Below are 13,165 nucleotides of genomic sequence, written 5' to 3'. Positions count from 1 at the left end.
TCTTTGGCCTGTGCCGCTAGAGATTGCTGATGTTAATGAAAATCTCAAGGTTTCTGAGCTCCTTAACAAGAACAGAGGTTGGGATATTTTCCAAATTCGATCTATATTCCCTCATGAAATGGTTTCACGGATTTTGACGGTAGCTGTGCCATGCAATCCCTTCCCTGGCTGGCTGGTTTTAGGGAATTCTTCTTCGAACAGGGTTGCATTAAAGAATGTCCATGCACTCTGTTCTCAAGAGCAACCAGTTGCAAATGATTTATGGGCTGGTCAAGACTTTGCAGCAGTGGTCTTCTCCATGGTGATTAGCTATTTTCTGACATGTGAATGGAAAGGAGATTGCAAGCTACTCTCTATATGACCATCCTTTTATTAAGGTCGATTTGGGAAGATTATTTCCTACACTGCATGCACCATGTCACTGTATGTGCATTCATCAAGCATGCTGCTGATACTTATGAGCCCCATGCATCTCGATGCATTGCTATAAAAATGGATGGTCGTGATTGGTGGTATGCACAGTCAATTTCATCAAGCATGCATTTCAATGCATTGCTATAAAAATGAGTAATTATGATTGTGATTAATGCCATGCACAACCATATGGTGCATGCATTGTAGGAAATTATTTCTCCCATTTAGAAGTATATTACCACCATCCGCTTATCACTTTTTAATGGCTCACTTGATGGAATATTAGAGCTAATGACCGGTAAAACTGACAGATGGTTTTCGGGCTGCGTTGTGTTACACGGTGTTGTGGTTTTAATAATGTGGAAGGCATCAATAATCTCACATCGATTGTGAGTCAAGGAGGACTCATACTTATAAGGAGGAAAAAATCCTTCCCACGTGAGGCATTTTTTAAAGGATAAAATCATGAGGCCCATGTCTCAGAGCGGATAATACCTCACGTAACGGGCGGAGCTCTTGTCCGCAATAATGACGCATCAAGTAGGGGTCGAGGTCTGCCTCGACTGACTGTGGGGCTCCTCGGACTATACACATCGGAGTCCCCCTTGATTAGGGGCCTCCTCGGACTATACACAACGAAACCCCCCATGATCCATTATTGCGGACAAGGGCTCCACCCGTTACGTGAGGTATTATCCGCTCTGGCCCATGGGTTTTATGATTTTATTCTTTAAAAACGCCTCACGTGGAAAGAATTTTTTCCTCCTTATAAGCGAGAGTCCTTATTGACTCACAATCGATGTGGGATTATTGGTGCCCTCCATATGGTTGTAATAATGTGGAGGGCACCAATAGTCCCACATCGATTGTAAGTCAACGAGGATCCGCGTTTATAAGGAGGAAAAAATATTTTCCACGTGAGATATTTTTAAAGGATAAAATTGTGAGGTCCATGGATCAGAATGGATAATATCGTACATGATGGATCGAGTTTTTATCTGTAACACACGGAATGGATGATTTGGTACCGGTAAGACGAGAAGCGATTCCAAAGAAAACCATCTGCGAAATTTTCATCCCAAAATTATTGTTCTTGATGGGGGAGACTGCTGCAATCATCACTCGTATGATGTGTTCCCTCTGCCACTCAGAAGGCATCTCCTTCATTGGGATTCTCTGTGGATTTGTTAGGTGGACACGGAGCTGCTTGTTCGAATGAGCCATTTTAGGAGAAAGAGTCACCTTTCCCTCTTTTTCATTTTGTAAATGCTAACAGCTTTGGCTGCACTTTTGTTCCAAGTTAATATATTAACGCGTGCCTCTCTATTATCAAAAAATTAAAAAAAAATATTTTTCAAAAAAAAAATATATTAACTCAGCCTATTGGGCTCTGGATCAAGCCCATCTAGATTTAGGTCCATTAAGCCCGCCTAAAAAAAAAAAAAAGAATGGAACGAAAAGACTCCCAACGGGAGTCTTCTTCTTCCTCCTCTTGCCAACTAGAATAAGGACTCCTAAGGCCACTAGGAATCCTAGGAAGGCCTTTATAAATTTCTCTTTTCCTCTTCCATGGCTAGCCATGACGAGCACCAGATTTCTCTTCTTTTTTTTTTTGAATTTTCCTATTGAAGCTACGAATGTCCTCATCGTGGTCGTCTCAAATTCTCGCTAGAGACCTCATCGGAGTCAGAGGTAAGCTCCGGCCCTCCTTCCTCTCTTCCTTCCCCTCCTTCCTATGGCTTTGTCAACCCTCGCCGCCCGTTAGGTTCATCGAGAAACCCACAAAACCATAAGGTCCTGTTTTGCTCTACTCGATCGGACCACCTTCCCTTCTTTTCTGGCCACCGACGCCGCCGGTTGCGGCGTCTCACCTCGAGGATAGGACCCTTATCCCTTTATCTCTCTTTCCTGAAGGTATTGGCTGTCGGTGACCGGCCAATGACCGAAAAATAAAAGAAAAAGTGGCGGTCCACTTTTTTTTCGATTTTTCTTGATTTTTTGCCGGCCGAACTTTGCCGCTGGCCATCCCTTGCCTCACCGCCATAGACCGTCACTACCGAACATCCGCCCATGCCACCGCCCTTCATCGGAGCCGAGCCACCGAGCCTCCCTCTGGTCCTCCCCTATTCGGCCAAGGAAGAGGAAGAAAGAAGAAAACGGTGAGAGAAAGAAGAAGAGAAAAGAAAGAAAAAGAAAAAGAAAAAAAGAAAAAGAAAAAGAGAAAGAGAAAATTTTCTTTCTCACCTCTCTTTCCTTTCTCTCTCTTTCCTCTCTCCTCTCTCTACCTTCTCTCTCCACTCTCTCTATAGATTCTCTCTCCACTTTGTCTCTATAAATTCTCTCTCTACCTTCTCTCTCCATCTTTTTTTCTAGATTCTCTCTCTATTTTCTCTCTCTAAGATCTTTCTACTCTCTCTCTAACTGCATCATGGATCCTAGGATAAACTTGAGATAGAAATAAGATGACCTAAAATCACTTTGAAATTCGTGTAGTAGGTTGAATCCCAGTCCGACCCTTATTTGAAATTTATAACATCTATTCATAGTTAATTCATATTGAATCATTCTGATATGATCTCTGATAATTTCGATCATGATTGCCTCATCTGAACAATACGAAGATTTTCTCTTCATTTTCTCTCTCTACTTTTTTTCTCTAGAATTTTCTCTCTTAATGGATTTTCTCTCTTTAAAAGTCTTGTGGATTAGTGGAGGGTCCAGATATTTAGACAAATCTCAATTTTGGTTAATCCTAGGACAGGTCCTAGATTTATATTATTAGGATTATTTATCCGTAATTTCTCTATATATGATTTTTATGTTTAACTCTGATTATGTAGAGATATATTTGTTGTATAAAAAGATATGAAGCAAGATATCTTGATTTTGGATATATAGATTGAGGAGCTCATCAATTTTTATATTTAGATCAGTCGTCGATAGAAATAAGAATCCCTGTACATAATCACCATTATATATATGCTATTTTACTATTGGTCTTGCATCATTGGTTTTGCATTGATGGATTTGAGATCAATGAATTTATTATATCTGGGATACTGTTATTTGATTTTGAGCATGAGTATGTTGTGTCAATATATATGTATCAGAGATTGATGGCATGATTATATGGATATGACATATCTAAATTGATCATAATGTAAGTTGAAATTGATTGGATGAAATTAATACATAATGATCAAATAAAAAAGAGAGATATGGTATGGACTAGTCTTGTCATGTGGAACAGTCCATCAGGAGGAGCTTATGCCTGGGACAGCTTGTCAAGAGCTTATGCCTGGGACAACCCCATAGGCTTATATGTGGATCAGCTGGCCAGGAGCTTATGTCTAGGACAGCCTTGAGAGGCTTATGAGTGAAAATTTGATCGGATAAAAATTGAGGCATAGTGTTGGTTAGTCCAAAGTCAGAAAGAAAAAATATTAAAGATTATATGATAATGAAAGAGAAAGGAAAGACAAGACATGAAATAATTGTTGAACAAAAGTATTTCACCCATTAACATATGATGATGCATCTCTTTTGACAAGATAGATAAATTATAGATGTCTGCATTATTTCGGATATTAAATATTAAATATTAAATTTTATATTTTATTACTTATTTTTATTTTTAGATTATATTATTATATTAGTGTGATATGAGAATTCTTACTGGGCTGTAAAGTTCACACTCCTTCATTTTTCTTTTTTCTCTCAGAGATACAAGATGCTTATGATTGGCTATGGTTTGGATTACGGGTGAGCAGATGAATAGGTAGAGTGTCATGATACCTGATCAGAAGATTTAAGGAATTTAATTTATAATTATACAAGTTTTACTAATTATTATTGGAATTAGATATTATAGATGTTGAGGTTGTAATGAATTACTTTTGGCCTTGCATATTCTTTAGGGCTTGCTCTAAAGAGTGTGCGGCCATCACATATCCGATTCGGGTGTTGGGTTCGGGACATGACAGAATAGTATCAGAGCTCAAGTTATGATCATTTGGGGATTATGATATAAGTGATTAGGATATGACAAAATGATATCAGAGCTTAAGTTTATATCACTAGGAATTAAGAAGTGATATCAAAACTTTATATATGATTCATAGGATGTGACAGAGTGATATCAGAGCTTAGATTATGATCATTTCGAAACTATGATACAAGTGATTAGAATATGACAGAACAGTACTAGAGCTTAGATTTAAAGTCACTAGGGATTGTGACATAAGTGATATCAAAACTCTAAAATTATAATCAATAGAGTATGATAGATAATATCAGAGTTTAAGATTATGATCATTAAGGATGTGATAGAATGATATTAGAGTTTAGGTTATGATCACTAGAGAATATGACTTAAGTAGTATTAAGGTTATAATTATTCGAAATTGTGACTTTATTACTATTTAAACTTAGGTTATGATCGTGAGGAACATGATAGACATAAAAAAAAGAATCAATATTTGGATTTTGAATCAATAGATATTATGATGAAAATTATGCATAAGTGGTATATGATGTTTATAATAGAATTGATGAGTTATATCTTAGATTTCAATTAGTAGGATTGACCTAAATATGAGAAGTGTTGACCTTAGAATGAAGAGGGAGATATTGATATGTTGTATTGAGTATACTCGATAATTTTTGAAATGCTAAACTTATATGATTGAAGATCATGATAATTTTTTTAATTTTGATGATAATTATTCGAGCATTATAAATTTTGGACTTATCAAAAGAAAGTTAATTAAGATATAGTCTAAGAAGAAATTACATCATATGAGATAAAAATATTTTTGAGCATTGAACCTATAAGAAATCATATATGAAACTCAATTTTTGATGAAGAATATATTTGAAATTTATTTTAAGAATATGAGATATACATCTTGGTGAAATCTTTGGTTATTCAAAATATTATATTGAGATGTGATTTTTTTATCTTTCAAGTTGCATTGAATTTCAAATCAAAAATTTACTTTTCTAAGTAGATCTAAGATATTTTGATATTATTATTAAATAAAATAAAAAATTAATTTTATTAGAGTATGATGTACACGTTATGATGAAATCTTTAATAATTTATATTTTCATCTTGGATTAGATTCTTTACTTTTTCTTATGAGTATTGAAGATAGTGGACTGTAATTTCAATCAGAATTTAGATTTCTGAGCTGAACTAAGATATCTTGCTAGTATTAAATTTTGAATAACTTATATAAAGGATAAGATTTTGTATGGATTTATCGATTAATATTAAAGATTGTGACGAAGAGAGCTCTATAAGAAATAATCAAGTTGATTCTACTTATAAGGATGTTGGCTTTAGTTCTTCTAGTTTATTCGAATTGAAGTTAATTCTTTTAAAAAAGAAGATTAATTTGAAAATTATCTAAATGATTGTAAGGTAAATCTAATGTTAATTTCAATTGATTTTAGACATATTGGATTCTTGAAGAGTGATGAAACTTATGCAATGATTTCAAACATGGGAAGTAGATTAAGATTTAATTTTGATATGCTATACCCAAAGGATAGTAAAGACAAAGAAACTTAAAATTTTGCTTTAAGATCTATATAAAAATTTGAAGGTTAGATCTATCTTTGATTGATCTAACACACAAGGATATCTTTCGATAAATTTATATAATTTGATAAATTAAGATCAGAATGCATAGCAAAAGCATGGTGGATTAAATTGATTGAAAATATTAATTTTTTGATTCAAATGGTATTATGATGGAATACATTAGTTGCAAATAAGGAAAGATTTTTATTGATAATAAAAGGATGCTATAGATTTTAATCTAATCTGATCATAATCAGGTAATTTTTGTTAGTAGGTTGCTTCATTGTAGATAATATCAAGAAATTCTAGATATCTCAAGTTTATTATTAAGAGCTTGATAGTTATGTTATTACTTCAAATCTAGAATGTCTTGACACAGATCTCATATTTTTTTAAATTTAATATTGTTACTCGAATTGGTATAGAAGGTTGAGATTTTCTTAAGATGAAAGTCTATATATAAAATTTGTTAGAAGGTCAAGAGAAGAAAGAAATCGATGATTGTGAAGAGTATCCAATGTTCGACCTTTTTTTATTTTTACATCATAGAAAGTCTGAGACAATTATGAACTTTGAGTGGAATGTATTAGATAAATAACTAGGATATTTTAATACAAGCTCAAAATGTTACTGTTCTTCAAAAAAAAAATCAGTATGAAGAGGATGAGTTTGAGACATCACATAATTTTATTATATCAAAATCTTGTGAAACAAGTATTATGTAAGGCAAACTATTAAAAGCATGAGAATGACATGATGAGTGTATATTTTAAGTACGTATCTTAACAACATAACTTAATTTCGAGGATGAAATTATTTTAAGAGAGAGAGAATGTAATAATCCAGTCTATTGGGCTCTAGATCAAGCCCATCTAGATTTAGGTCCACCAAGCCCACCTTAAAAAAAGAAGAGAATGGAACGAGAAGACTCCCAATGGGAGTCTCCTTCTTCCTCCTCTTGCCGACTAGAATAAGGACTCCTAGGGCTATTAGGAACCATAGGAAGGCCTCTATAAACTCTCTCTTTCCTCCTCCATGGCTAGCCACGACGAGCACCGAATTTCTCTTTTTATTTTTTTCGAATTTTTTGTTGAAGTTGCGGATGTCCTCATCATGTTCGTCTCAAATTCTTGTCGGAGACCTCATCGGAGTCAGAGGTAAGCCCCGATGTTCTTTTCTCTCTTCATTCCCCTCCTTTTCATGGCTTTGTCCACCCTCGTCGGTCGTTGGGTTCATCAAGAAACCCACAAAACCATAAGACCCTATTTTGCTCTGCTCGATCGGGCCACCTTCCTTTCTTTTTTGACCACCAATGCCGTCGATTGCGGTGTCTCACCCCTAGGATAGGACCCTCGACCCTTTATCTCTCTTCTCTGAAGGTATTGACCATCGATGATCGGCCAATGATCGAAAAATAAAAGAAAAAATGGCGGTCCCCTATTTTTTTTTTATTTTTCTTGATTTCTTGCCGACCGAACTTTGTTGCTGGCCATCTCTTGCCTCACCACCATAGACCGTCACTATCGAACATCCAGCCATGCCACCGCCCTTTGTTGGAGCCGAGCCACCGAGCCTCCCTCTGGTCCTCCCTTGTTCGGCCAAGGAAGAGGAAGAAAGAAGAAAACAAGAAGAGAAAGAAGAAGAGAAAAGAAAGAAAAAGAAAAAGAAAAAGAAAAAGAGAAAAAGAAAAAGAAAAAAAGAAAGAGAGAATTTTTTCTCCCACCTCTCTCTTCTTTCTCTCTCTTTCCTTTCTCCTCTCTCTACTTCTCTCTCCACTCTTTCTATAGATTCTCTCTCCACTTTTGCTCTATAGATCCTCTCTTAATCTTCTCTCTCTAGATTTTTTCTCTATTTTCTCTCTCTAGAGTCTTTCTACTCTCTCTCTAACTGCATCATGGATCCTAGGATAAATTTGAGATAGAAATAAGATGACCTTAAATTATTTTGAAATTCGTGCAGTAGGTTGATCCCAGTCCGACCCTTATTTGAAATTTGTAACATCTACTTATAGTTAATCCATATTGAATCACTCTGATATGATCTCTGATAATTTTGATCATGATTGCCTCATCTGAAAGATACAAAAATTCTCTCCCTACTTTCTCTCTCTAAAATTTTCTTTTTCTTCATGAATTTTCTCTCTCTAAAAGTCTTGTGGATCAGTGGAGGGTCCAGATACTTAGACAAATTTCAATTTTGATTAATCCTATTAGAGGTCCTGAATTTATGTTATCAGGATCATTTATCCATAATTTCTCTATATATTATTTTTATGTTTAATTCTGATTATGTAGAGATGTATTTGTGGTACAAGAAGATATGGAGCAAAATATCTTGATTTCAGATACATAGATTGAGGAGTTCATCAATTTCTGTATTTAGATCAATCATCGATAGAGGTAAGAATCCCTGTACATAAGCACTATTATATATATGCTATTTGAAGCGAAAATTTAGTGCAGGGGCAAAATGATAATTTTAAAACTTTTTCAAAATTACTATTTTACAGCAGAATTATTAATTAATCTCATTAATTAATACTAATTAACCCTACACTAGGATCTAAATATGATACAACAGCATGTATTTAAATTTGAAATTCAAATTTGAATCAGTAAACGTTTTACAGTACTGTGTTCAGAACACATCACCTTTTATGGGTAGTCGATCACCGCAATCTGATCACCGTTGGAGGGCTCTGATCGTCATGTCACAGCCACCCAACTGTCTGGCCTCTGCGGATCGTCCACACGAAGCTCCCGTCTGATCAGCTCCTCACGAATGCTAGTTCGTGATTTCACCCTTTTGATGGCAGATGTTGATCGAACTCCTTCGATCGATGTGTGCCGACTTCTCGGACACTCTGGATCGTCTGCATAGTTACTTGAGAGGCTGATGGATCTCTCTCTGAAATTTGGTGGACTCACGACACTCGTGGCACACCAATCTCACTTCCCGAACCCTAGGTAGAAACCCTAGGGTACACACCAAAAACCCTGCGCCCAATTTTCTCTCTTTTCTTTCTTTTTCTCTCGGAAGGTTTTGGACCTTCACCTTGTGCAGAAGCCTTCCTCACGCCCCAAAGTTTCTCTCCTAATTTTTTTACGCACGTCCCACCTTTCTCCTCTTTTTAAAACAACGTCAAACATGTCTTATCCGCGTGAGAGGATAAAGACAAGAGGTTACACATTTGAATTCAAATCAAATTTGAATTCAAATGAAAACCAACTTATCCCTATCCTTTTGGGCGTGAGAAGAGAAGGGGCGTGGCTCTTTGTGCGTGGAAAAAGTTTCACGAGAAACCTTTTCTCGTGTAAGTAATATGGCGCACAAAATGGATAAGGATGAAAGGGCAAGTGATAAGTTATCCATTCAAATTCAAACATGCTTTGAATTTGAATGGCTAACTAATTATTTTATCCATTCATATGGCACACAAATGAGGATGTGGGGAAGGGTTTTGTGTGAGAAAAATTTCACGAGAAGTTTCTTCTCGTGAATTCAAATGGGTGCAAGGAAGTTGGATGACGTAGGGAATTTAAAACAAGGTGGTTTGATTCAAATTGAGCCAACCTAGTTTAAAATAGGTTGAGCACAATTAGACCAAATTAAACCCAACATAATTAGGCTTAATTAGACTTAATAAAATTCTAATCAAATCAGGAATTAACTAAACCTAACCCCTGATCAAATCAGGGACTAAACCACCTTAGCGATTAGGTCAACATTTAACCTAATCGGGTCAATCCAAACTGAATCCAATTCAATTGGACTTGATCCAAAAATAATTACTCAATCAAATTGAGTTAATTAGTGATTAAATCACTAATTAAACCTCTCATAAATATTGAGTCCAAATTCGATGGGCAATCAGGCATCAGAGACCATCGATATGAAACCCTGATCAAAGAGTTCAAATTTCAAATTCAAAATTTGAAATTTAAAATTTTGACCCCGGTACCCAAAATGTGTGGAACTCATGATTAGAGAATCCTAATTCTCAATCATAGAGTCCCAGTTAGATAAGACTCATAATCAGCCATCAGATCAGAAAGGAACCTCTAATGTGTGTGACCCCGCAGGTTCGAACCTAAGCCGGTAGCACAGGAACCAATTTCTGTACTAATCGAAGTGACCATCTAGCAATGATACCCGACGACCGGATAGGTCGAATAATCGCAATCGCAACATTCAGAACCTACGTGAATATGGTTACCGTATAATTCATCCCTTTTGACCCCTGTGTTTAGGATGACTCAGGGTTAAACTGTCAACCCTGATGATATCATCCGAATCGTGCTCAACTCAATTAGTCCTGTGACTCCTCACTAGGACTACCCTGGCCAAAGTTTTGCTAAATTGAAACACGACTGTACACAGCTCCTAAACTGGAGTGGTCAATCCCATCTTGACACACGCACCGACAAGTCAAGTACTTGACTACACCCAGCAACCTTCCGTCACTGAATTAGAAATTCAGGTAGTCCAGTGCCTAAGTGCAGTGAGTTGCTTGCAAGTCACCGTGGCGGTCTCAGGTCGGAGGGACATTTATACCCATATCCCATCGGAGCAAATCTTGACAGCAGAAATAGCTCCGGAGTTGGTCACGTTCAGTGCAGATGTACCATTACATCTCACCTGTATGCCATACCAGTGTCTCCACACTCTTTGGTTATGAGGACAACCAACCCATATGGCACACAACGACCTATGCTCGATAAATATTGTCGTCCTTGGTAACAACGTATCATTTGGTCGCGAACATGTTTAAGGACTAAGCGACAAATCCTCCTTTGTCGAATCTAAATAGTCCTAAGGACTTCTCCACAACACAGGAGTTCATTAGAAGATGAAACATTTGTGATGAAAAAATATCAAAATAACTTTTATTTATTTATAATTCATGTACTAATACAAAAGGAGCACAACCGTCAACAGGCTGACGATTGGCTTTGGGACACTATTCCCAACAATCTCCCACTTGGCCTAAAGCCTATCGGTGCAGTATCTAATACCCATCTTCGACTTGTAGTCGTTGAACTCCTTCACCGCAATGGCTTTAGTGAATGGGTCGGCCAGGTTCTCCTTCCCGTCGATCTTCTGAAGGTCGACGTCACCTCGATCCACGATCTCCCGGATGAGATGGTAGCGACGTAGAATATGCTTCGTCCGCTGGTGTGCCTTTGGTTCCTTCGCCTGAACAATGGCTCCAGAGCTGTCGCAGTAGAGCAGAACTGGACCAACAAGGGAGGGTGCTACTCCGAGCTCGGTGATGAATTTCCTCAGCCACACCGCTTCTTTGGCAGCATCTGATGCAGCAATATACTCCGCCTCGCATACTGAATCAGCCACAGTGTGCTGCTTGGAACTCTTCCAGCAGACAGCCCCACCATTAAGGGTAAAAATAAATCCTGACACACTCTTGCTATCATTTCGATCAGACTGAAAACTAGAGTCTGTAAACCCTATAAGTCTCAAGTCCGATTCACCATATATAAGCCACTGGTCCTTAGTATTTCTCAAATACTTCAGGATGGTTTTAACAACCTTCCAGTGATTCTCTTCTGGATCAGATTGGTATCTACTCACTACCCCTAGTGAGTATGCCACATCTGATCGTGTACATGTCATGGCGTACATGATAGATCCCACTGCCGAAGCATATGGAATCCTACCCATACGCTCTCTCTCTTGAGGTGTTGTCGGACAATCCCTCTTCGAGAGAGAAATTCCATGGCCTATCGGTAGATAGCCTTTCTTGAAATTTTTCATGCTGAACCTTTTCAGCATAGTATCAATGTACGTGGACTGGGATAAGCCAAGCAACTTTTTGGATCTATCCCTATAGATCCTCATCCCTAGGATGTAGGAAGCTTCTCCCAGATCCTTCATGGAGAACTGTGACGATAGCCAAATCTTTATTTCCTGTAATTCAGGGACATCATTCCCGATTAAGAGAATGTCATCCACATACAATACAAGAAATACTACTGCTGGACCATTAGCCCACTTATAAATGCAGGATTCTTCTCCGTTCTTAACGAAGCCATACGTTTTGATCGTCCTATCAAAACGTATGTTCCAACTCCGAGATGCCTGCTTAAGTCCATAAATGGACCTCTGTAGCTTGCACACCTTAGACTCATCTGTGGATGTGAACCCTTCAGGTTGTATCATATACACCTCTTCGTCCAGCTCTCCGTTTAGGAAAGCTGTCTTCACATCCATCTGCCAGATTTCATAGTCCAGATGGGCAGCTATCGCAAGCATAATCCGAATGGATTTGAGCATTGCCACAGGAGAAAACGTCTCGTCATAGTCTATACCATAACGTTGACGATATCCCTTGGCAACCAGACGGGCTTTATAGGTCTCCACCTTTCCGTCTGCGCCCCTCTTCCTTTTGAAGACCCACTTACACCCTATGGGTTTTACTCCTTCGGGTGGGTCAACCAATGTCCACACATCGTTGACCTTCATGGACTCCATTTCGGATTTCATGGCCTCTAGCCATTTCTCAGAGTCAGGTCTCTGCATTGCATCCATGTAGGTGATCGGATCCTCATCATTTTCATCAAGTTCGATAGGATCACCATCCCGGACCAAGAAACCATAGTATCTGTCCGGTTGATGTGGTACTCTACCAGACCGCCTTAAGGGTGCATAATCAATGGGCTCCGAATCTGATCTAATCAAATCCGGTTCAGGTTCAGTAACATGTGTCGGTTTTTCCACTTGTCGAACTTCGTCAAGTTCGACTTTAGAGGCAACAGTTCCTTCACTAAGGAACTCCTTTTCTAAAAAGATTGCCTTAAGGCTGACAAACACCTTTTGCTCATCAGCAAGGTAGAAATAATACCCTTTGGTCTCTTTTGGGTACCCTATAAAATTACACTTATCAGACCTAGGTCCAAGCTTGTCTGTAATTAAACGTTTAACATAAGCCGGACACCCCCAAACCCTAAGGTGCGAGAGTACTGGCTTACGTCCTATCCATATCTCATATGGCGTTTTGGCTACAGACTTACTCGGAACTCTATTTAGAAGGTAACAAGCCGATTCGAGCGCATATCCCCAGAGGAAGATCGGCAGACCAGCAAACCCCATCATGGATCGAACCATGTCTAACAGGGTCCGATTCCTCCTTTCAGACACACCATTATG

This window comes from Elaeis guineensis, chromosome 12, assembly GCF_000442705.2.
Source record: "Elaeis guineensis isolate ETL-2024a chromosome 12, EG11, whole genome shotgun sequence".
Taxonomy (NCBI): Eukaryota; Viridiplantae; Streptophyta; class Magnoliopsida; order Arecales; family Arecaceae; genus Elaeis; species Elaeis guineensis.
The sequence above is the reverse complement of the archived record's forward strand: the minus strand, read 5'-3'. Positions refer to the sequence as shown.